Source organism: Armigeres subalbatus, unplaced genomic scaffold (assembly GCF_024139115.2).
Source record: "Armigeres subalbatus isolate Guangzhou_Male unplaced genomic scaffold, GZ_Asu_2 Contig41, whole genome shotgun sequence".
Lineage (NCBI taxonomy): Eukaryota > Metazoa > Arthropoda > Insecta > Diptera > Culicidae > Armigeres > Armigeres subalbatus.
The window spans coordinates 492,695-515,797 of NW_026943162.1; the positions used below are offsets into that span (position 1 = coordinate 492,695).

General features: G+C 40.8%; 1 pseudogene; it reads left to right on the top strand.

Moving 5' to 3' along the window:
- LOC134204126 (symplekin-like) overlaps positions 1–22,889 on the top strand; it is a 54,367-nt pseudogene extending 31,478 nt beyond the window's left edge.
- Positions 22,890–23,103: the final 214 nt, after the last annotated feature.

The following is a 23,103-nucleotide window of genomic DNA, read 5'->3' on the forward strand; positions in this document are numbered from 1 at the left end:
GTAAAAAATCAGAACACCAAAAGTGTCTATCCTAGTTATTAAAATTTGTTTTTTTTGGGCATTCCCGAGTTGGACGCTGCGATCCAATACACTGAATCCAACTTACTTTTAATAATATGTCTTTCGAAAAACATAAAATGCAGCCAAATGTTTAAGTCCTGCGAGAAAATTTCGATAAAGCTACCTTTATTTTCGGAAGGATGTTGAGAGGATTTTTCCAAAAGACAACCGCTAGTGTCTGTGGCTAATTCAAAGCATCCAGTGTTAGTGATTCAAAATGAGTATTGTTGAAAAGAGTAATTGATAGAAAGTAGACCTGAGATGAAGTTTCTCCACAGAACAAAAAACATATAATCGTTAGAAGTCTGTTGGTCCGAGCGGCGGGTCTTCGACGAGTGGTTGCTGCAGGAATTTTTCACTAAGCTGGCGTCTTCACAGAAATATTCTCGCAAGCTTCTTACGTTGGTTTGGATTCTCTTAGTGATTGAAAAGGAGTCGTTCGACAATGATGTCACAGGGTTTAGGGGAGGGACCAAGATTTTGCAGGACACCTTTACCTTCGTGTACACCCTTGTGACAACTTCTCGAAGTGCGAAGCTCAATCGTTTGGCGACGACAAAATTTGCGTTTAGATAACAGAATCACAGGGGCACGTCGTATCGGAGCGTGATGATTCAATAAATTTGTTCGAACGAATGGCGTCATCAGCAGGAAATTAAAATTTCCTCACAAGTCTTGGTCTTTGGTCTATAGAGGAATCACAAGGGCGTGGGAGGAAGAGGTTGCATTTTGACTGAAAAATCGATGGCGCTAATATCGGTCCGGAGCGACAATGTCGGTAAGTGGATGCCGATAAAGAAAATTTATTCACTGAGTTGGCGTCTTAGCGATTGGACAATAACCGCGTAATGCCGCCGCTGGCAAAAAAATCTTGCGAGCTTATGACTTAGGATTTTGTTGCTATTAGTGATTCAAAACGTACATAAAATGAAAATACGTAAAACGGCTTCAGGACCAATTGATTGGAACCCAATTATAGTAATGTGTCTGCCAGAAGGTTTCAAATAAGCTCACAAGCCGAGGAGCTTTCGGCTTGTGTGGGAAAATTATAAGCTGAGCTTTGAAAGCATTCGTGAAATTTTACATTTTTGCAGGTAGGTGGAAAAAATATCCAAACTTTTTTTTTGCACTCTATTACAAATGGCAAGATTCGCGTCATCTGTACAAAGATATTTGACAATTCTGGTGGTAAATCAAGTAAGTTCGATGTAAAAAATGTTATACATTCATCCAAATTAGTGCCCAGCGAAAAGTCAAAACCATTCTCCTGATGGAGAATGTGTTCGAAGCCCCCTAACCTGACCCTTATGGGACTAGTGAGACTTAAACTAAAACTTGGACTGTCAAACTGCTGTGGTGAAGTTTTTGCTCGTTTCTATTTGTGAAAAAATCTTATTTCCCTCTTTAAGCACTGGAATTGGCTTTCGATGTTTTCTTGAAGAATCGTTACTTTCCAGAAGAGTGTCAAACTGGGATCCAACTTTGAGACATTATTCTCAAAGTTGGTATTTCTCGAAACGATTTTAATTTGATTTTGCAAATCTCGCCATATAACTTTCCAAGCGGGATCGTGAGATCTTTGATAATATTTCTGGAGGAACTCCAGAGGTATTCCTGGAGAAACTTCCGCAGGAATTACTGGAGGAATTTCCGGAAGAATTTCGAGGAATTATCTTGAAGGAACTCGGAGGAATTCCTGGAGAAGTCTCCGAAGGAATTATGAGGAGCTGGAAGGACTCCTGGAGAACTTCCGGAGGATTCTAGAACCTGAAAGGATTTCCTGACGAATCTCCCGAGGAATTCTGAAGAATTCTCGAGAAGTTCCTGGAGGACTTCCTGAAGGAAATTCGGGAGGAATTCATGGAGGATTTTTCGGAGGAATTCCTTGAGGATCTTCTGGAGAAATTCCTGGAGGAACTTCCGGAGGAGTTCTTGATGGAATTACTGGAGGAACTTCCGGAGAATTCCTGAGAACTTCCGGAGGAATTCCCGAGGAACTTCCGAGGAATTCCCGGAGGAACTTCCGAGGAATTCCTGAGGAACTTCCGGAGGAATTCCCTGAGGAACTTCCGGAGGAATTCCCGGAGGAACTTCCGAGGAATTCCGGAGGAACTTCCGGAGAATTTCGGAGGAACTTTCGGAGAAATTTCGAGGAACTTCCGGAGGAATTCCTGAGTGAACTTCCGAGGAATTCCCGAGAACTCTGGAGAATTCCCTGAGTGAACTTCCGGAGAATTCCCGGAGGAACTTCCGGAGAATTCCTGGAGGAACTCGGAGGAATTCTGGAGGAACTTCCGGAGGAATTCCTGAGGAACTTCCGGAGGAATTCCCTGGAGGAACTCCGGAGAATTCGGAGGAACTTCCGGAGGAATTCTCGAGGAACTTCCGGAGGAATTTCCCGGAGAAATCGAGGAATTCCTGGAGGATCTTTCCGGCGAACTTTCGGAGGAATTATTATGATAATGAGGAAACTTCCAGAGGAATTCCAGGAGAAGGTTCTGGGGGAATTCTGAGGATCTTCCGAGGAATTCCTGGGAGGAACTTCCGGAGTGAATTCCTGATGAACTTCTGGAGAATTCCTGAGGAACTCTGGAGGAATTCCTGGAGGATCTTCCGGAGGGTCTCTTGAGAACTATCGGAGGAATTCCTGAGGAACTTTGAAGAATCTGGAGGAACTTCCGGAGGAACTCCCAGAGGAATCTCGAGGAACTCCCAGAGGAATTAACGGATGAACTCCAGAGGAATTCCTGGAGGAACTTTCTCGAAGGAAATTCCTCGGAGGAACTTCGAGGAAATCCCAAGAACTTCCGGAGGAATTCCGGAAGAACTTCCGAGGACCGAGGAACTTCCGGAGAAATTCCTTGAGGAACTTCCGGAGGAATTCCTGAGGAGAACTTCCCGAGGAATTCCCGAGGAACTTCCGGAGAATTCGGGATACCCGAGGAATTCGAGGAACTTCCAGAGGAATTCCCGGAGAACTTCCTGAGGAATTCCGGAGGAACTCGGAGAATTCGAGGAACTTCCGGAGGAATTCCCGAGTACTTTTGAGGAATCGGAGGTCTCCGAGGAATTATTATGATACTGGAGGACGCTGGAGGAATGTTTGAGGAACTTCCAAGAATTCCTGAGGAATTTCCGGAGGAACTTTCAGAGGTTCCTGGAGGAATTTCTGGAGAAACCCTGGAGGATTCAGAGAATTCTTGGAGGAGCTTTCAAGAATTTCTGGAGGAACTCTGAGTAATTTCTGTAGTGGATCTTCTTGGGAATTTCCTGAAGAATTCCTGGAGGTTCCTCCGGAGGAATTCCTGGAGTAAATTCTTGATGATCTTCTCAACGAACTCGTTGTGGAACTTCCGAAGAAATTACGTAGACTTTTTGAAACTTGAAATCAGTTCATGCTGACCCACGCCACCGCCGTCAATCACAAACGGCTTGACGCCGCCTGGCCGCCACTGCAGGATCTATCATGCCGCCGTTGTAACCTTCTCACCGGCGCACAGTCTCTCTTCGATACCTTGCGCTTGATTGTTTTTGTTTGCAGCAGAAAAAGCGTCCGTCCTATCTCTGACCGCCAAGGGGTGTTCAAGTTCGCTCTTTGCGGCATCTCGAACGAAATGTATTGGCGCGCGGAGAAGCTGCTTTCTTTATAATCAATAGTTAACCCTAAATTCCCTTTGGGTGGTGTTGGCTGTCATGTCAATATTTGCATTTATACTGGATCAAAAAGAGGCGGGACTATTTGGCCTCTTCTATTGATTACTAGCAGACCCGACGAACTTCGTTTCGCCTGATTTATACTCTGGTTAGTTCTCGAGTTATGGTGTTTCTAAAGAAAAATTATTTTGAGTACTTTTTAGGTGGAAAACGTCTTCACTTGTCATAAGATATAAGAGTTTGTGCCCATCCCTGTTTAATTCCATCACTTGATTGTACTTTTGACACATACGTATTCCGACCTCAACAGTAAGGTCGTCTTCAGTGTCTCTGTACTTTTGACCTGACTCACTCTTTCTATCTCATTTCTAAGGGATTCTCTCCAGGAAGGGGAGGAGGGGCTGAACCAACAAAACAGCATTCTTCGCTTCCTAAACCTCCACATGCCTGATTTGGTTCCATTTGATTGATTAATTCTCGAGTTTTGAAGAAATTTGTGTTTCATTTGTATTGGAGGCCCATAACACGTAACTGAACAAAGCACAATTGATTTTTTTTTTAACTACAGCATTATTAACATGCACCGGGTGAGGGTAACCGACGAGAGAGGAGCATTCTCTACAAAGTTGGAGCACACATAATATGATGCCCACTGCGGGACGTCAAAATCATCATCGGCGACATGAACGCTTAGGTAGGAAAGGAGGAATTGTACAGCCGTCATCGGAACGGGTAGTCTGCATACCGTATCGAACTTTGCAGCCTCCCGCGGATTGTCAGTTGAGAACAAATTTTTGCTCGCAGGAATATCCACTAGACCACACGGAGATCACCTAACCAAGAAAAGTAAAACCAAATCGGGCAGGTTCTAATCGACGGTAAATTCTTTTCCGACATCATGAATCACGCCACTAACTCGTTACAGTTTACCTGCGTTCAAAGCTCTCAACGGTGTACTTCACGAATTGGAGTCGAACGCTGTTTCGAACACTATTTCGCCAAGTAAACAACTCTAAAAAATCGCGCTCCTTTTTTAGTTATTTTTCAATTTATTTCCGAAGTAGTAATCGCGAATCGACATCCTGAAGCCGCAGAAACCTCCCGCGGATCCGGACGGACGATATGGGGCCTCCCAAACGTCGCAAAGAGCTCTTCGTAGCCATACTCAGTCAAGGCAAAAACGCGGACTAGATGCAACTCATAACCTCGACACAAATCTTCAACCTCCGCGCGCGAAGAGCCCTTATATAGACGAGATGTCAACAATGGCAAGCAATAATTCGATGTCAACATCATCAGCACCTGCTAGTGGCAATGGTAGCCACGCGATTAATATTACTGTGAGTAATGAATTCGAGTTGCTGCAGGACAACGGAGGAGACGAATTAAACGACGAAATGCCAACGCTCACACCAAACTGCACCGTCCCCAACACGGAGAAGAAGAAGAAAATTCGTGTTCCCCCCACTTCGGTAATGAATCTCACGACCCAGCGAATTCAGGATCTGATGTCTCAGAATAATATTGTGCAGAACGAGTATAACATGAAATCGACGGGCGTTCAGCTTTACTGTTCGGGAGAAGAGGCTTTTCGCAGTTCTATTTTAGCTATGAAACAATCGAACATCCAATTTCATACCTATACCCCCGCCTCTGAGCAATCTGTGAAAATTGTTCTATCGGGGCTACCAGTGGTTAACATCGCCGAACTGGAATCGGAGCTAGCCACTCTTGGAGTGATCACAACCGAGGTGAAAATGTTTTCTCGCAAGGTCATCGGTCTGGAGGAAAGTAGTCGGTTAAACTGTCAGATCTACAAAAGGTAAAAGGTAAAAGCATTTTTTAATATCATAGTGAAATGGCGATACTACGAAAAAAGGCCTACCGATGCTGTTCAATGTCACCGTTGCCAACGATTCGGCCACGGCATGAGGAATTGCAATCTTGTTCCACTTTGCGTTAAATGTGGTGAGAAGCATCCGTCCGTCGAATGCAAACTACCCAAAAAAGCAGAGCTAGCAAACTACGACAGAAACGAGACACGAGGATCAATAAAGTGCGCAAACTGTAGTGGGCAGCACACCGCCAACTATCGTGGCTGTACCAGCCGCAAAAACTATATTGAAAAATTAGCAAAGATGAAAACGGAACGGCGGTACCCCGCACCTCTTCCACCTCCGCCACGACCCTCTCAAGGTGGTCTCTCCAGTTCCACAGCTGCACCATCTTCCGGCTCTTATGCACAAGTCCTACAGCAGGGCGGTAATAACAACCTCTTCTCGGTGTCGGAATTTCTTGCTATAGCGAGGGAGACATTTGATCGCTTGGCAAACTGTCAAACGAAGTAGCAACAACTTCTAGCTTTATTCGAGCTAACAACCAAGTACTTGTACAATGTCTAATCAACCCAACTTGCGATTTGCTAACTGGAATGGACGCTCCGTTCACAGTAAGAAAATGGAATTGTTTGACTTCCTACAACGACACCTACAGTAGTAACTGAAACATGGCAGCAGCAAAAACACGCTTTCTACCATCCTGATTTCTGCTGCTTTCGTTCCGACCGTAATTCCAATGATGCCGAAAGAGGGGGAGGCATACTGATTGCTATTCGAAAAGGTATCAAGTTTGCAGAGCTGAGCATCTCGACAAAGATCATCGAAAGCATAGGCGTTTTGATAAACACAACGAACGGTATTATACACGTTATCGCCGCATACTTCCCGGGGGCGCAACACGATCCATCTGGACTCAATTTCGGAGAGACATCTCCACACTTACCAGGTGGACTGAACCATTCTTCGTCGTGGGCGATCTAAACTCACGACACCGTCAATGGAACTGTTCAAAGGCCAATAAAACTGGCACAATATTGTCTCAGGAGGCAGCCAGCCATAACTTTTTTATCCATTCTCCTGACGCATTCACATTTCATCCTACGGGGCGCGGTCGTCCTTCGACCCTAGATCTTACTTTGTCAAACAACCTACTGGACATGACAAAACCAACCACGCTGAACGAATTGTCATCGGATCACCTCCCGGTAAGGTTTCACGTCAGGCTCACATCCACTGTAGTTCAAATAATGCCGAAGTACAGATGCTACGCGCGTGCCGACTGGCTCCGTTTCCAATACCAAATCAACGTAAAGTTGGACCTAGAGGATCTAGAGGCAGAATCAATTTCGGTACCGGAAGTTCAGCAACGATCGTGCTCATCTGCAACAATTCCAGAGAGTACCAGAAGGTTATTCGCATTGCGGAATAAACGGCGCCGACAGTGGTACCGGCGAAGAGACCCAATTTACAAGGATATAGTGCTGTCCCTAAACCGGAGAATTAGAGAAGAATTCGACCAAGCCAGCTTCAAGAGATTTCGAGAAACTCTCCAAACATTAAAAGAACAGCTGTGAAAACCACAATAAAATTTATTATAATCATCAAAATTGATTAATCCATAATAGGAACGCATGCACCAGTTGTGGCACTATTCTTAATTTTGGTTCCTTATTTGGCACATCCCATTGTTTTCTTATGGGATATGCCAAATAGGGACCACTAGTGCCACAACTGGTGCAAAGGACGTCAAAAATTAAGCAAAATCATTTTTTACAATTATGCTTTGCTTGTTTTGGTTTTATCGTATCATATGAATATGCTTTATCGATATGAACTTGGTTTGCGGTGATTTGATTTGCTACTTGGCATATAAAGCACTAGTGCGACAACTGGTGCTATAGCCACAACTGATACATCTAGCCTACGTCACTCTCTGGAAAATATCGGCTTTGCGGAAATCGACTAAGTACAGTCTACCCTTACGACAAGGAAATAACATCATTGCTTCCTCATTGGAGAAGGCTTAACTGTTAGCTTTGAGTTTTTCACGGTCCCACACCAACCAAATGGCAGACGATCCCGAAACCGTGGTAGCGGTAAACGACCCAGTTACAAACGAATATTCCTGATGCACAATTTGGATTCAGTAAAGGACACTCAACCAACCATCAGCTCGTTCGTCCTGTGAAGGATGTACGTAGCAATTTTGCGCTGGGTCGATCTTCAGGTATGGTGCTTCTTGATGTTGAGAAAGCCTACGCTTCCGTGTGGCAAGATGCAATTCTGCATGAGCTGTTGCTAGGGAACTTTCGATTATATATTATTAAAATTATTCGCTCTTTCCTAACAAACCGTACCTACCATGTAACTGTCAATAGACAAATCTCATATCGACACTATATTCCTTTTGGCGTTCCCCAAGGTACTGTCTTAAGCCCCACGCTCTACAACATCTGTGCCATCACAAATATTGCCCTCCGCTCGCTTTCAAATCGACTTCTATAAAAACATTCTTCATGCCTGCCGTATCCTAACGGAACTATCAATTCTATACTTTCGCCTCTAATGCTATCATGAACATGTACGTCCAAGTTTGGAAGATGATATTAGCATTTCCATATCATTAAATTACTAGTTATTCACTTAATTCATTGATCTTTGGACAATTTTAAAAAAAACCTAAATTGGATATGTTATTATCACATGTTATAGGGCTTCCAAGAACTCCCTGGAGTTTAGGCATTCAGGCCTCCACGCATAAGCTAACATCTATAAGTATTTTTGATATGGTACATTCTCCAAGCGGTCCAATCATAAATATTCCTTGCGATTTTTCAATCAAATTTGACATTATTTGTTTTATTCCAAGCCATCCATACAAATCGCGTTTCAGATATAGTAATTAATTCACTCCACTCAGGGTGGCTAATACCTGGAATATAAGCAATTAACTTTGATTAAACTATACTTCAGGTAGTTCTTGGTTAATCCGGAATGCAACAATAGTTGAAGGTGTATCCATTTTTTCTATGAATCACAGCACCATCCATCTTTTTAAAGTTATAAGAGACGCATAACTACGCATAGAACTTAAGTCATGTGCTCCAGGAAATTCTTAGACGACTCTTTGAATCAAAAATGATGATGATGATGATACTACCATCTATTGTAGTAAGGCACCTGCCGTTAGCACTGGCCATATCTGACAAATCGATTTGATCATGATTATACTATTGTTTGTATTTCATCAAACTCCTGTATGAAGGGCCAAAAATGGGTGGGGTGGTTCCATAAGCAAAGACACTTATGCGAATCCACGGGATGAATAGAGAATTTCCTTCCAGAAGAAAGTTCGTTCATACAATATTATAATATAGCCATCGTTTCCCAGATTGACCCAATAGACGACTCTTTGAATCAAAAAGGGCACAAACTATTGTTAAATGAGAAAACTGTTTTTTTTTTTTGCTACGCGTGTAGACCGTTTACCCATACTTCAGGGAATTCTTGGATGACCTGAAACGGAACGGTTATTGAAGGCGGCTTCAGGCGTACGGATTGAGATTACGTGTGTGAATTTCAAGGCCTATACTCCAAGGAATCCTTGGATAGCCTTAGAAGTCATTGAAGGCGTATCCAATATTTGATTTCATTTTCATGGATCAAATAGAGCAGGAGACATTTAAAAATATCTAAACCATCTAGTAATGCGTGTAGACCTTAAGGCCTATCCAGATTTTTACGCTAACCATAAACTGTGTAATAGAGTGGGGCGTCATGGTCATTTTTTCAAATCAATGGTTTTTCGAAGCCATTCTGGGTCCTGAACAACTGTGCAGAATTTGGGACCGATTGGTTGCTTCCTCGCTTTCCGCATCGCGTTTGAAGTTTGTATGGAAATTAGTATGGTAGAACGTATATTTTTGCATTTCTTCTACTAGAGGTTTCAGTTCATCGTAAACCAAGTGGCACATTGCGTTAAAGTATAACCCAAAGGATGCCGAAAAACTTTGCTGAAGAAGGCACGTTGCTGGAACGTCCACGAAAAAAGTTATAACGCTTCGAAGATTGAGTGTTCAAACCGTATGCAAAAAATCGTTTATTCTGCCAGCACTGCCGAACTACGTAGACCAATAATTTAACTGAGTGTTATTTCAAAATAATTGATCTTACAGGGCTTTAGAGCTAATGGGAGCTATCCGGAATCATTTCACAAAGAAAAAAATCCGACAAGAAGGAAAATGGGTTTTGCCCTTCGATAAACATAGGTCGTCCGGTAGTGCTGGCAGAATCATTGATTTCTTGCATATGGTTTGAACAACCAATTTTCGAAACGTAATAACATTTTTTGTAGACCTTCCAGCTACGTACTTTCTTCGGCAAAGTCTTTCGGCATCTTCCAGACTATATGCTAACGTATTGAGTCACGTGATTGATGATAAATTGAAGCCGCTAATAGCAAAAATGTAAAAAAGTATGTTCTCCCATACTAATTTCCATGTAAATTTAAAACGCGATGCGGCATGCGAGGTCGCAACCAATCGAGCCCATATTTTGCACAGTTGATTGGGGTCCCAAAACGATTCAGAAAAACCTTGATCTCACTTTATCGGATGAAGTTTGCGTTTTTCCATACAATTGCGCCCCACTCTACTGTGTAATCACCCCTCAACATAACAGATAATGCACATAACATATAGGCATCTTTGCCGTGGAATGTGGTCCTTCGATGATTTTGGAACGCTAGCGAACCAATCGGTGGAAGTCAAGCTTTACTGATCAACGCACATTAGACAGAGCAGCATCGCATGCTTTGCTTTCTCGTTCTGTCATTCATCGATTGTTGATACACAAAGAGCCTACTTTGAAATTTGCAGTTTGTTCTATGATGTCTATCTGTTTTGTGGATAATGTGTACAGTGAGTCCAAAAAGTATTCGTCTAGCTGTGCATTTTCTAGAAAATGTCAAAAATAGAATCTAGTAAGCTCAAAAAAATAAAACTATCGATTACATTGTGTAGCAAAATAATCAATTCATATTTATTGTTAAAAATCAAACAGAAAAATAAAACAATAACAAAAACAAAGGTAACAAAACATAAGAATTCATTAAATACGGGCTCAAAAAGTATTCGTCTAATCAGGTTTAACGCGCTTTTGAAACGAAAACAGGAGTTGTAAAATGGAATTCAATATTTCGTTGGATTCCCCTGTGTTTCTATGACGGGCTGTAGTTCTTGTGGCATGGAACTGACCAAATTAGCCGTAACGGGGGACGGAATATTCTTCCATTCTTCTTTCAACACTAATTTCAATTCGTTGTTCAGTTCAATCAAAGGTAATTGCCTATTTCCGGGGATTAAACCACCCGACTTGGACGTTAATTTACAATGTTATGAAAACTCATATGTGAATATGTACGTTATGTGGAAGATATTGATTTGGAAAATGTATTGGAGGTAACCACTTTCCCTTCGAGGGGACTCGAACCCATGACGGTAGGGTCATGGGTTCGAGTCCCATCGAAGGGAAAGTGGTTACCTCCAATACATTTTCCAAATCAATATCTTCCACATAACGTACATATTCACATATGAGTTTTCATAACATTGTAAATTCGTTGTTGTTGGAAATATGACTTTCACGAATTTCACGAAAAGTTTGTCGTTCCGAACCTTCAAATGGAGTTAAATTGGATTCATATCTTGGCACTGAAGAGACGTTTTGAGTTTATTGGGGTATTATAGAGTAGCTACAGCTTAGTACTTTTGGCTGTGTGCTCGAGGTAATTATCGCCCCGTAAGATGTATGTTCCCCGTAAGCCTAATTTCTCAGCAATGGAGTTCAAATTTTCTTTCAAAATGCGGATGAACATTTTGTGATACATAATTCCTTCAATAATGTGAAATTTTCCCACACCGGTTGCGCTCAAGCACCTCAGAGACCATGACGGAGCCACCATCGTGCTTTACTGCTCAAAAGAGATTCTGCGGCTGTATCTCAATATTCCTTTTCCGCCATACCATACATCGGCCATTTGATCCAAATATGATGTACTTGATTTCGTCAGATAACATGACTTGATTCCGAAAGTCATCCTTCTTCCAGCGATATTTTTAGCTGAAATCGAGCTGTTTTTGATAATTTGATGGCTCACTTGAATTTTCTTCCGTGATACTCGCCCATTATACCCATACTTTTCACAAGTATTTCTGTTCGTATTGGTTCATATCTGAGCACTTCTTCTCTCCAACTCACTTGCCTATATGGGTGAACTCGTTTTTAAGGATTTTTTTATTTTCCGTACAATAAATCGCTCATCGTTATCAGTTTACCATCGCTGATGAGCACTCTGTTATTTGTTTTGATAGATTTTTGTGGCGCTGATGCGACCAATCCCCAATTAAATGGTTGAATTCTTGCTACCCTTGGTCTACCCACACTTCATGCAAAGTCATAAGTCAACTTGCACTAATTATGCAGGCGTAGAATAAGTTTTTTTTTCATTGGGACTCATCTTTTTACTTTTCCCACCCATGGTGCTTCTGTTTTCCGCGCCAAGTTCAAACAAACAAAAACATTATTTGATCTGTCATTGAGTATTGACAAAATGTTGCTAGACATGACTAGAGTGAGCTAGTGTAATTACATGCGAATAAAACTATTATATTCGTGTTTCACTCGAATATTTTCTGAATAGACGAATACTTTTTGAGCAAGCGAAATTGACGAAATTTAGATATTCTCTACATACCAGAAAAAGTAATTGAAATTTCTATTTGTTTTTGAATAATAATCATGTGTTGATAAGTTTTCTACCAAATTTAGAAGAAAGTTTTTTGATTTCATTTCTATCACGCCTAAGTTTTACATCTTTCTAAAAAATATGCAGCTAGACGAATACTTTTTGGACCCACTGTACATATGTTATAACAGCATCATAGTAGCCGCGAAATTCTATTGGTTTGGAAATCTGTCACACATTTTCGCATGCAAAGGTAAATTATTTGGCATTGCAATATCATCTGAGCACATGATATCATCTTTGCTTGTGCGAAGATATTATCCCTAATCAAAGAGCTCTCTGGAAAGATATTATCATTTGAGCATTTGATGATGATCCTGATAGCCAGCGCGGTTCGGGGTTTGCTCACGTTGCGAGGGCGTTGCTACAACAAAAGCAGTGAAAAAACTTTTCTTCATGGCGAACATTGCACTTTGTTTACTGAGCAGATAGATAACTAAGATCGATATCCCAGCATATCATAAGTATCTTTGCTCAAATGATCGAATGATGCGATAAATTGCAATGACTAGTTCAATTATTGTTTGGATTAATACCTATTTTTATATTTTAGACATTTTTAATTAAAACGAAAGAAGTGAATTGCAGAATGAGATGCATTAAGGAAAACGTAAAACCAAAAAATACTTTTTTCTCAGCATCAAGACTACATGACTCATTACATGACGCAATCTGTGTATGGAGGGGCTTTACCCGTTAGACAACAATAGTTCACTCACACCTAAATTCTATAGTGATTTGATACTTTTAATGTGTTTATTTTCAGACATCAATTTTTCATTATTTAAGCTTCAACATTATGCCAAGAATAATTTTTGTATAGCCTTCTTAAACATAGGCTTTTAATTTCCATCAATCCCCACAAAGCATTTTGCTCTTACATTTAAAAAGTTTCCCACACTTCACACCTCAAGCAATCAGTTTTTCGGGCATATATGGTATCTGAAGCATTTTCCTTCTTGAGTGCATTAAGTGCATTAAGATTTGAAGGGTTTTGTAAACACAATTGTTTAAACGCAAATCCACGATACAGATGAAATACCGCCTGTGGCGGTATGAGTGAGGGTCTGCGCTATTAGACTTAGGGCCGTTTTCTTCACCTCCGCTTAACTCGTAAGCGGTGCTTACCCATATGTTTAAACCTGGTTTAAGCACTAAGCGGAGGTGAAGAAATTGACCCTTAATAAGTCGCCGAATGGGGTTGCCATAGCTGAATAGCCGTCGTGTGTAAAGTTTAAAAAAAGTAGTTAAGGTACCCCGGGGCAAGTGAAAATACGGGGTAAGTGGGTACTATGGCTGCCGACTAATCGGTGAACGTTTTTAATGGTAACGATCTTCTAGAAAGATGAAGCAGAACTATCAACTATCATTCGCCTGACACAAAAATATTTGGAATCAAAACCATTTGCGACACCATATTAATGGTATTGTTTAATCATGACTATTACTTTTATTTTAATTCAATTTAATTCATTGATGTGCTAAGTAAATATTTTAAGCAATTAAATAATTGTGAGCTTTGATTAATACAATAATCTGCTGTTTTCATTTGCCCTTGAGTTTTAACATGCATGGGCAAGTGGAACATCTTTGAACAAAATTTTCGATAGAGCCATTTAACCTGTTTTTAGATTGTTGTCTAGGGAAAAAATACTTTGACATTCATATATCATATGGATCTGAATCAAATGCAGTTGATATCGTTGGTTTCGTTGTTACCGTTGAACCGGTGCCAGCGAAAGTGGTTCATAAACCATTTTTATCGATTTTGTGTTTCTTACACCAACTGCTTCTGGGAGCAAAGGTTTGGTAAAGGAATGACGAAAAAGTGATTTTTGACAACTAAATCTGGAGATATGCACTTTTTAATTTATGGTATATATCACAATGGCAATTTCGTTGCCAGGAAAAGTGGTACATGTGCAGTTATACCCCCTAAAAACAGCTTATTGAAAAGAAAATTGTACAACATAGATGTTTCCGCAATAGATTTTACCCCTATTTTGAATTTCAAGATGGTTTACTGCCGTTTAAAATAATTTTAAAAATGTACATGTACCACTTTTACTGGCAACGATTTTAGGTTTCTGTTGCATTTTGCTCCCATTAATAGTGGTACATGTGCATTTTGTTCCAACAAACTTGAAATTTGTCAAGAAACTTCGCATATTTCTCATTACTACCTTTAGGTACATCAGTCATGACACATTGGTACAGTTGAGATGCAGAAAATTGCTAATTTGAATTTTATTTTCGAAGTTTTCGGAAAAATGCGTCTCCTGTAAAATTTACTCAATGTAACATGTACCACTTGTACATAGTAGTGTAGTGTAGTAGTGTACAGTTGGTTTACCAAATGTGTAGTTTACTTTCTGAAAATTATCTACCTCATGGAAAAGAACAATGGTTATAACTATGCGAAATTTTCCGTTTACAGTGCAAAGATTTGCTTATCCATTCCATCTAATACATTTGGTAAGAAAGTAAGCTAATGGAAAGCCAAGCAACAGCCAATCAAACTGTTAACCCGCTGTTTTCTTGTTTTTATATCTGCTAACATTGTAATCCCTTTCTGTAGCATTAGCATTAGCATTGTTACGGTGTAATTCGTAGATTGGAAACTAGTGATACTCATGTTTTACTTTTGAGGTCCTTATCTAGAAGTAGAGAGGTCCTTGATTCCAGTCTTTAACAAGAATAACAAAAGCATGAGGATTACTACTCCTGGCCACGCCCATCTTCACCGTAACTAGGGAGAGGAAGGAAGTGTTGATGTGGCCACCGACTTAGCGACACCCTTATAAGTACCACGGAGTTGGATAATAAGGAAGGTATTCGTTGGGTCAGGATTTGCCTGTAGCTTGGTAGATCTTACCCCGTAACACACCACGTAAAGGTGTCTACCCAGCGTTACGGGTAACATTGTAATCCCTTTCTGTTTGCAAAAACACAAGTCTGACCAGCAATAAACCTCCATTCATGATCTGAAATACTACGACTCAGAAATTACATAAACATTATATCTACATTCTTCAAATTAGTTTCGTTCAACAGTATAAAGCAGAATAGGTCCCACTTGCCCCGTTTGAAGGGGTAAGTGGGTCCCACAGGTAAATTTATTTATGCCACCGATTTTTTTTTGTTACTGAATGAATGGCTGACAACACGTCTACACTTCAACAACGGAAGCATATAATTATGTATCCGTGGTTGATGTCCTGAAATATCCTGTTTTCTAAGTATGAGTAAACAATTTTGCTGAACTAGCGTTTTTTAGGTCCCACTTGCCCCGGGGTACCTTACCGTGGAAAATTTGATAATATTTTTCAATAATTTTTTTTAGGAATTTTCTGGGGAAGTTGATCAGATTTTTTCCGGCGAAATTCAAAATATTCTTCCGCTAATGTCTTGAAAATAATCAAAATGACCAATTCAGCTGAACGACACTTTCGGCCGAATGTCCATTCGGCCAATTGAGCTATTTGGTCAACCGATTTTTTCAGCCATATGAACTTTTCTACCAAATGACAAAGGCCAAATAACTTTAGTCTAGCGCTAGATAGTCTTTCACCGAATGGTCTGTTCGGTCAAACGACATATTCGACCAAACAACTATCAGCCTTGTGGTCTTCGGCCAAATAGCCTTCTGCCGAAGGATCCTTTTCCGTACAAAAAATGAATCTCAACGAAAAATTCTTCGGATTTCAATGGGAAATGCTTGGTACGAGTTTTTTCTTAGTTTTGACGGAGAGTTTTTCAAAATTTCAACAAGAAATTGTACGGAATTTTTAAGAAAATCATTGGTATCTTCACGAAAAAAATATCTGGAGTTTCAACATGATGTTATATGGATAAATAAAAAAAAAATACGGAAATTCCACTGAATCTCCGGATTTTACACTGATAATTCTTCGGACTTCTTCAAATTTGAATCGGCGTGGAAAATTATAAATCAGCGACGTGACATATTTTAAACGGCGGCGCACTGATGCAAAAATGTCGGCGGCGGTGGCGCATACCTCTACTTGAGATCATAACTTGCGATTACAGCTCCCACTTTAGCTTTTTTCAATGCTTCAAGCTTGGATATGTATATTCGCTCCAAGCCTGGATAAGTATTCAACTATATTCATAATATATTCATGAAGATCAGAAAACATGGTTGGATTGTTTTGGGATATCCTGGGTCATCCAAACTGTCCTTAAGTTTTGAACTTGCGATCTATAGCTACGACACTACCCAGCTAACCATTAAGCACTGTAATAAGCATTATTTAACCCGTATAGCAGCTTTTCAGTGCTTATAAGCTTTATATGTGTTTTTCAAATGCTTATTGGCAGTATACACTTCAGGCAGTAAAAGAAGCTATATATCGGTATATAACGCTTTGATGGAAAGCTGATCAGCCCTGTTGATACAAGCCGAGTAAGGGAACTATCAAAACCAATATAGAGCTATCATCTATGACGTTTGGGTGAAATCAATAACAATAACCTTGCGTTTTACAACTTGTCTCTTTTACTCGCATTTGGAACTGATAGTATAGGGGGGGGTGGTTCTAAGGGGAACGGTGAGATGTTCCGGTGGGTGCACGATAATTATTTTTAAAGCCTACCATGTATGCTTTGCAGTAATAATGATTGAAATTTGTACATATAGGAAACTAAATCATACTGCATGGAAAATGCCGGCTAATTGTTTCATATTTATTTATTCTGTAGCTATATTTATTAGTCAAAAGGAACCTTTTTTATGAGCGAACATAAAAAGTATTCACGGACTCAGCATGTTTTCACATTTATTTTCTATAATTCCCCGCTCTTGGGATGAAGGCAGATGGAAACCATCTGTTTTTATCACTTGCCAGCAATACATCCACTCAATTTGGAGATGGATCAGATGGCAAACTCAGCGGTACTTGAACCAATTCCTTCCACCAAGTGTTCAGGCGTTCAAGCCCGGAGTTAAACATAAATAGCAAAATAATCATCAAGTCCTCAATGGGAAGAAAAAAGAAAGAACACATCAAGATATAAATAAATATTTTTCGTTTCATATTTTTTCGTTTCGTTTCAACTCGTCTAAATATTTTGACATTTTGTTGGCATAGGCGTGGAAAAATAGGTAGGGGCAAGCACTATATCAGCCAAATAATTCGCCAAAAGCGGCTTTTGAGCAGCACTTATGTGTAATTTAAGTCTTACTAGCACTGTTGGCCAGGTTTTTAATGCGACTATAGAACCGAAATTTAACTGCTTAATGGTTACTTGGGTAGCTTTTCTCGTCACGAAAAACTTGAATATGTATTCAAGCATGTCCGTAACAAATTCCAGGAGACCAGGAGACATGGTAAGTTGGTTTTGAGACATCCTGGGTTATCCAAACTGTCCTTGAGTTCAGAACTTGCGATCTACAGCCACAGTTTGATTGCCCAGAATATCTTATAACTATCTTACCATATCCGTTGACCTCCCGAGAGGTGTAATGGATAAAATTGAACGAATATTTGAGCTTTGAGTTCCAAAAAGCACAGTTTGGATTACCCAGGATATCTAAAAACTATTCTACGATATTCTTTGTCCTCCCGTGTAATGGATATAATTGAATGTATATTGAAGCATTTAGTACTGAAAAACGATTTTCTTGCAGCTGTAGATTTCAAGTCCTAAACTCAAGGAATGTTTGGATGGCCTATACGACATCCAAGGAATTTAAAACTTAGTTTTTTTTGCACATCACAGTAACTCTACGGATACGTTTGAATAAAAAATCTTATTTTGAACCATTCAATCCGCTGGCAATCCTACAACCTACAACGTAACACGGAACTTCACCGTGTTCATGACGTTCTAGGTTGTCGTAGGGCCTTGATCGCCCATGCCTTATTTTCTTTCCATATATGTGAGTTAATTTCAAGCAATTTTGCTGAAGAGAGTGTTCACTTCTATCCATCGTGCGATTTTATACATCAATTTTTCTGTTGGGGTCATATACGACCCCGTGGGCCTGAAAGAGATAATATCCAGAGACGAGCCAGCCTAGGGCTGAAAGTCTTTACTAGACATAAAGACATAAAAAAGAGTTACAAGCAAATTGGTAGACTCCAGGGAATTCTTGGATGACCTGGAACGGAACACTTGTTGTAAGCAAATGTTAAAGATGCTAAACAGCTACTTAGTTTTCTTTGGGTTTTCTTAAAGTGCCTTCTAATAGGTTACAACAATATTGCTTGAAATTCTTTTTTAGTTACGTGCCGTAAAAGGAGGGGCCGTTAAACGAAGTGACGTTTAAAAAAGTGCCGTAAAAAGGAGGTTGAGTGTACAACATTCCGCGGTTTGTATTTTTGACAGTATACCATTCCATGGTTAGCACCTTTTCATGGTGAACTATTTCGCGGCTAATACCATTTTGCAGGTTTAATTTTACTCATATTACCAGTTGTTCAATAATGTGTTCTTTTGTTTAATAAATCCCTAAACCGACATAATTATGTGAGGCGAACGATCATTGAGTTTACATTAGATTTAAATGAATTCGATTCTCCACAAAAAATAAACATTTTGAAACAAAGCGATTCTCCACAAAAAATAAACATTTTGAAACAAAGCTACCTTCTCCTCATATTGTGTGTTGAGGCATCGGGTTGCCTCAATGCCTCCTTCTCGCAAGAAAGAAGGGAGCAAATACCTAATATTTACTATTTTTTCCAGAGCCTTTGCCAGCACTTGACACTGTTCTGTTACACACTATATTGGCCGTTTGCCGGGCTATTTAGAACCTCTACACACGGACCTTTAGCCAGGTCAGGTAGAATTCTCGCGCTTAGTTTCATAGGGGCGTAACTGCATTGATCGATTTCTCTTTGTCGATGTTTTCTTATTATTATTGTACCGAATTGCGCTAGTTTGTCGATGATTTAATGGTTTGGTGTGATAAAGGATGATTACATCTTGCACCGGAATCAATAATCACGGTTGTAGCTTTTGAAACAATTGAGTTATTAACAAAATATAAAATCGATTAAGAGAAATCGATCAATACAGTTACGCCCCTATGAAACTAAGCGCGAGAATTGAAATTTATACTTCCACGACCGCGTGACGCGCTTATTTATACCTGTCCGTTACGCATTCTAGAAACATCACGTAGGAGCACGTGGAGCACTCGAGGCGCACCGCGTATGGTGAGCGTTATAAAAATTATAATGTTACCTGGGATGGGTTGGTGGCTGCACAAAATGACAAAATTTCTTTGAAGCACTGCAATCCCTGTTGCAGTTGTCCTCGATTGGCTAAATGGAAAGTTTGGTTTCGGTAGATTGATTCTCCGATTCTCACATCGACAGCTCGTACCAGGTTGGCCGGTCCAGGGTGCACGTAGACGATTCTTTGTGATGGCAGATCTCTTTCCTCAACCAACACATCATTCCAGGGCAAATGTTTGTATGCGAACGTTGGTTCTTGTTTTGTGGTTGTAAAACTCAGCAAGTAGTACTTTCTCCACTCTCTCCACCACATTTTCCAAATCAATATCTTCCACATAACGTACATATTCACATATGAGTTTTCACAACATTGTAAATTAACGTCCAAGTCGGGTGGTTTAATCCCCGGAAATAGGCAATTACCTTTGATTGAACTGAACTTGAGTTGCGTGCTCTTGCCTACGCAATGCGGTCGGGTCTGAGCTTGACGACCGACTGGCAAACAGCTTACACAACCTCACTTGATCAGTACCGTTGCTGATGAAGAATGTGTATAGCCGCCAGACATTCTAAATACTCACGCTCCTCTAATGTGGACGTGTACAATACACATGTGGAAGTATTGGCTTGAGAAATGGATTGCGAGTGATTTGACTATGCGTCCAATTTGGGAATCTCGAACTCGTGCAGTAGCCGCTAGGTTGCGAAGGCCGACGGAGGTCCTTCGTAGCTTAGTTGGTTAAAGCACCAGTCTAGCGTACTGTAGGGTCATGGGTTCGAGTCCCATCGAAGGGAAAGTGGTTACCTCCAATACATTTTCCAAATCAATATCTTCCACATAACGTACATATTCACATATGAGTTTTCACAACATTGTAAATTAACATCAAAATTGGTTATTTTCAACGAATTACAAACTATGGCGAAGTTGGTATCGAACTTTAGTATTTTGCAAGGCAAGGCTGATTGGTTTGAATTGTAGATTTACCTACTTACTATCATTTTTCTTGTTTCCCAGGTCGACGTCGAGAGTTGGATATGGAAAGCTTAGCCGATGAGGACCCCGATTTGGATGATGCAGAGCTCGATAGACTGCCGGAAGAAGAACGAAAGCGAGCCGAAAACACCAGAAAGCTTCGAGAAACGTTGGAGCGTGTCAAAGGAGGTGAACCGAAACTTAAGCAAAGAGTTAAGGCCTTCGGTCTGCAGGACATTACCAAGCCGCAGACCACGAATATGAAGCACAAGTTCCTGCTCGATGCTGTGAGCAGAATACTCAAAGCGGAGAAGCAAGCCCTCAGTGGTGGAGCAGCATTCAAACGGAGACGCATTATAACCGTGTTCGGATCTTGTTTCATGCCTTCGGTAAGGGATGTCATTCTACAGTTCATCTACGAGGATATCAAGAAGCGGATGGATTTGGCTTTTTCGTGGATTTTCGAAGAGTACAGTTTGCTGCAGGGCTACACTCGTCATACATATGTCAAGTCAGAAATGAAACCCGATTTTCCGTATACACAGTTAATGCTGAACCTGTTGACCAACATCATGGAGCGACAGGATTTGCGAGAGAAAGATTCATTGTTGAAAAGCATTTATTTGGAAGCTCCGTTGCTTCCAGATGAGATAATCAGTTTGTTGAATCACATGTGTCAACTGGAAGAACTAGCAGACTGCGGTATGCAAATAGCGAAAGATCTGCTCATCAGAAGGCCACCCAAGGAAAAAGTATATCTGGATATTCTCTTCAAATACTCCGTCTATGAAAATAGCATAATCCGCGAAAAAGCCATCCATTATTTATTGCACATTTATTCGTTGCATCGAATCTTAACCGACGAAATGGAGGCACGATCACTGCAGTGGCTCGGATATTTGGAACACGAAAACCCACCGGAAGATGTGTTCGCCTTTGAACTGGGCCGTGCGGAGATGCCAAGAGTATGGACCGACGAGCTGGCGAAAACCTGCTTGGGTCTGTTCTTGGAGATTCTGGTGTACAATCAGGAAATGATTCATAGATTGTCGGATGTTTACACCAAAGCCACATCCGACATGAAACGTGCGATGCTGAGAGCAATCGAGGCACCGGTTCGCAAAATTGGTGCCGAGAGCGAGGAACTGCTCAAACTGATCGAAAACTGCCCGAAGGGATCGGAAACCATTATCACTAGGATTATTTACATTCTAACGGAAAAATGTAAGTTGTTTTTTTTTAAATATATTTTGGCAGTTCACGCGATGTGTTTTAATTTTCCAAGTCGCGGTTCTGGTGTAGACAGTTCTTCGCATCATTTTGAAAAATATACTATTTTCTGTACATTACAGCACTTCCCACACAGGAACTTGTCAACCGAGTTCGTACCTTGCACCAGACTAAGGTATCTGACGTTCGTCTGTTAATCCCAGTTATTAACGGTCTTACCAAGAAGGAAATTTTGGCCGCCCTACCTAAACTTATCAAATTGAATCCGGTAGTTGTGAAGGAGGTGTTCAATCGATTACTGGGCGTCGGTTCCGAGTACAGTAGTGCTGATCTCCCTATCACTCCTACGGAACTGCTTGTGGCTCTACACACTATCGATACCAGCAAAGTCGAACTGAAATGGGTTGTCAAAGCTACATCCCTTTGTTTGGCGGAAAAGGAAACCTACACCCACGACATCCTGGGCAGCGTAATTCTGCAGCTAGTAGAGATCATACCTCTGCCGACGTTGCTCATGCGAACCGTAATTCAATCGCTGACGCTACACCCAAGATTGGCAGGATTCGTCACAAATCTGCTGCAACGTCTCATCATGAAACAAGTCTGGAAACAAAAGGTTGTCTGGGACGGTTTCCTCAAGTGTGCCCAACGGTTGACACCTCAGAGTTTGGGCATTTTGATTCAGCTCCCCACGGTACAGCTGCAAGATGCTTTGAATATTTGCCCAGAATTCAGGGAACCGATGCTGGAGCATGCCCGAGAAATTATGGAACATCAAATTGGCCACGTTTCGCAAGATCGCATGGATGTTTTATTGGGTATTTCTCCTCACACGCCATCCGAGAGAACGGAGCTACAAGTTGTTGTAAGTATCGTTTGTTAGAATCATGATCAATGAGTGAAAATCCTTTTTTTTTTTTAATAGGCCAACTTCAACGAAGAAATTCCAACGACTACCCATATGCCTGTGATAATCAAACAGGAAAAGGACGTAGAACGCCCGGAACCGGCTCCCCCTGGAATGGATTAAACGTAGCAGCGCTTGTTGTTATTTTGTATGGTTGCAAATACTTGAATTGAAATTACGGTAATAAAGTACAATTTTGTGTATTGAACACGGATATGCTTTGCGTTGAAAACTGTAGTGCTCTAAGACCATCAAGGGTTGTTTATTTATTTTCTATCTAATAATCCTCCGCGAGCATCCTCCTGGTCTCGTGTCCGTAGAGGACTACTAATGGGATAGTTTGGTACGGCGGAGAACTATATTCCATCGGAGCGTCGTGCGGACACCAAAAAATGTTCGATTTCCTGCCACGATGCGTCGCCGAATTT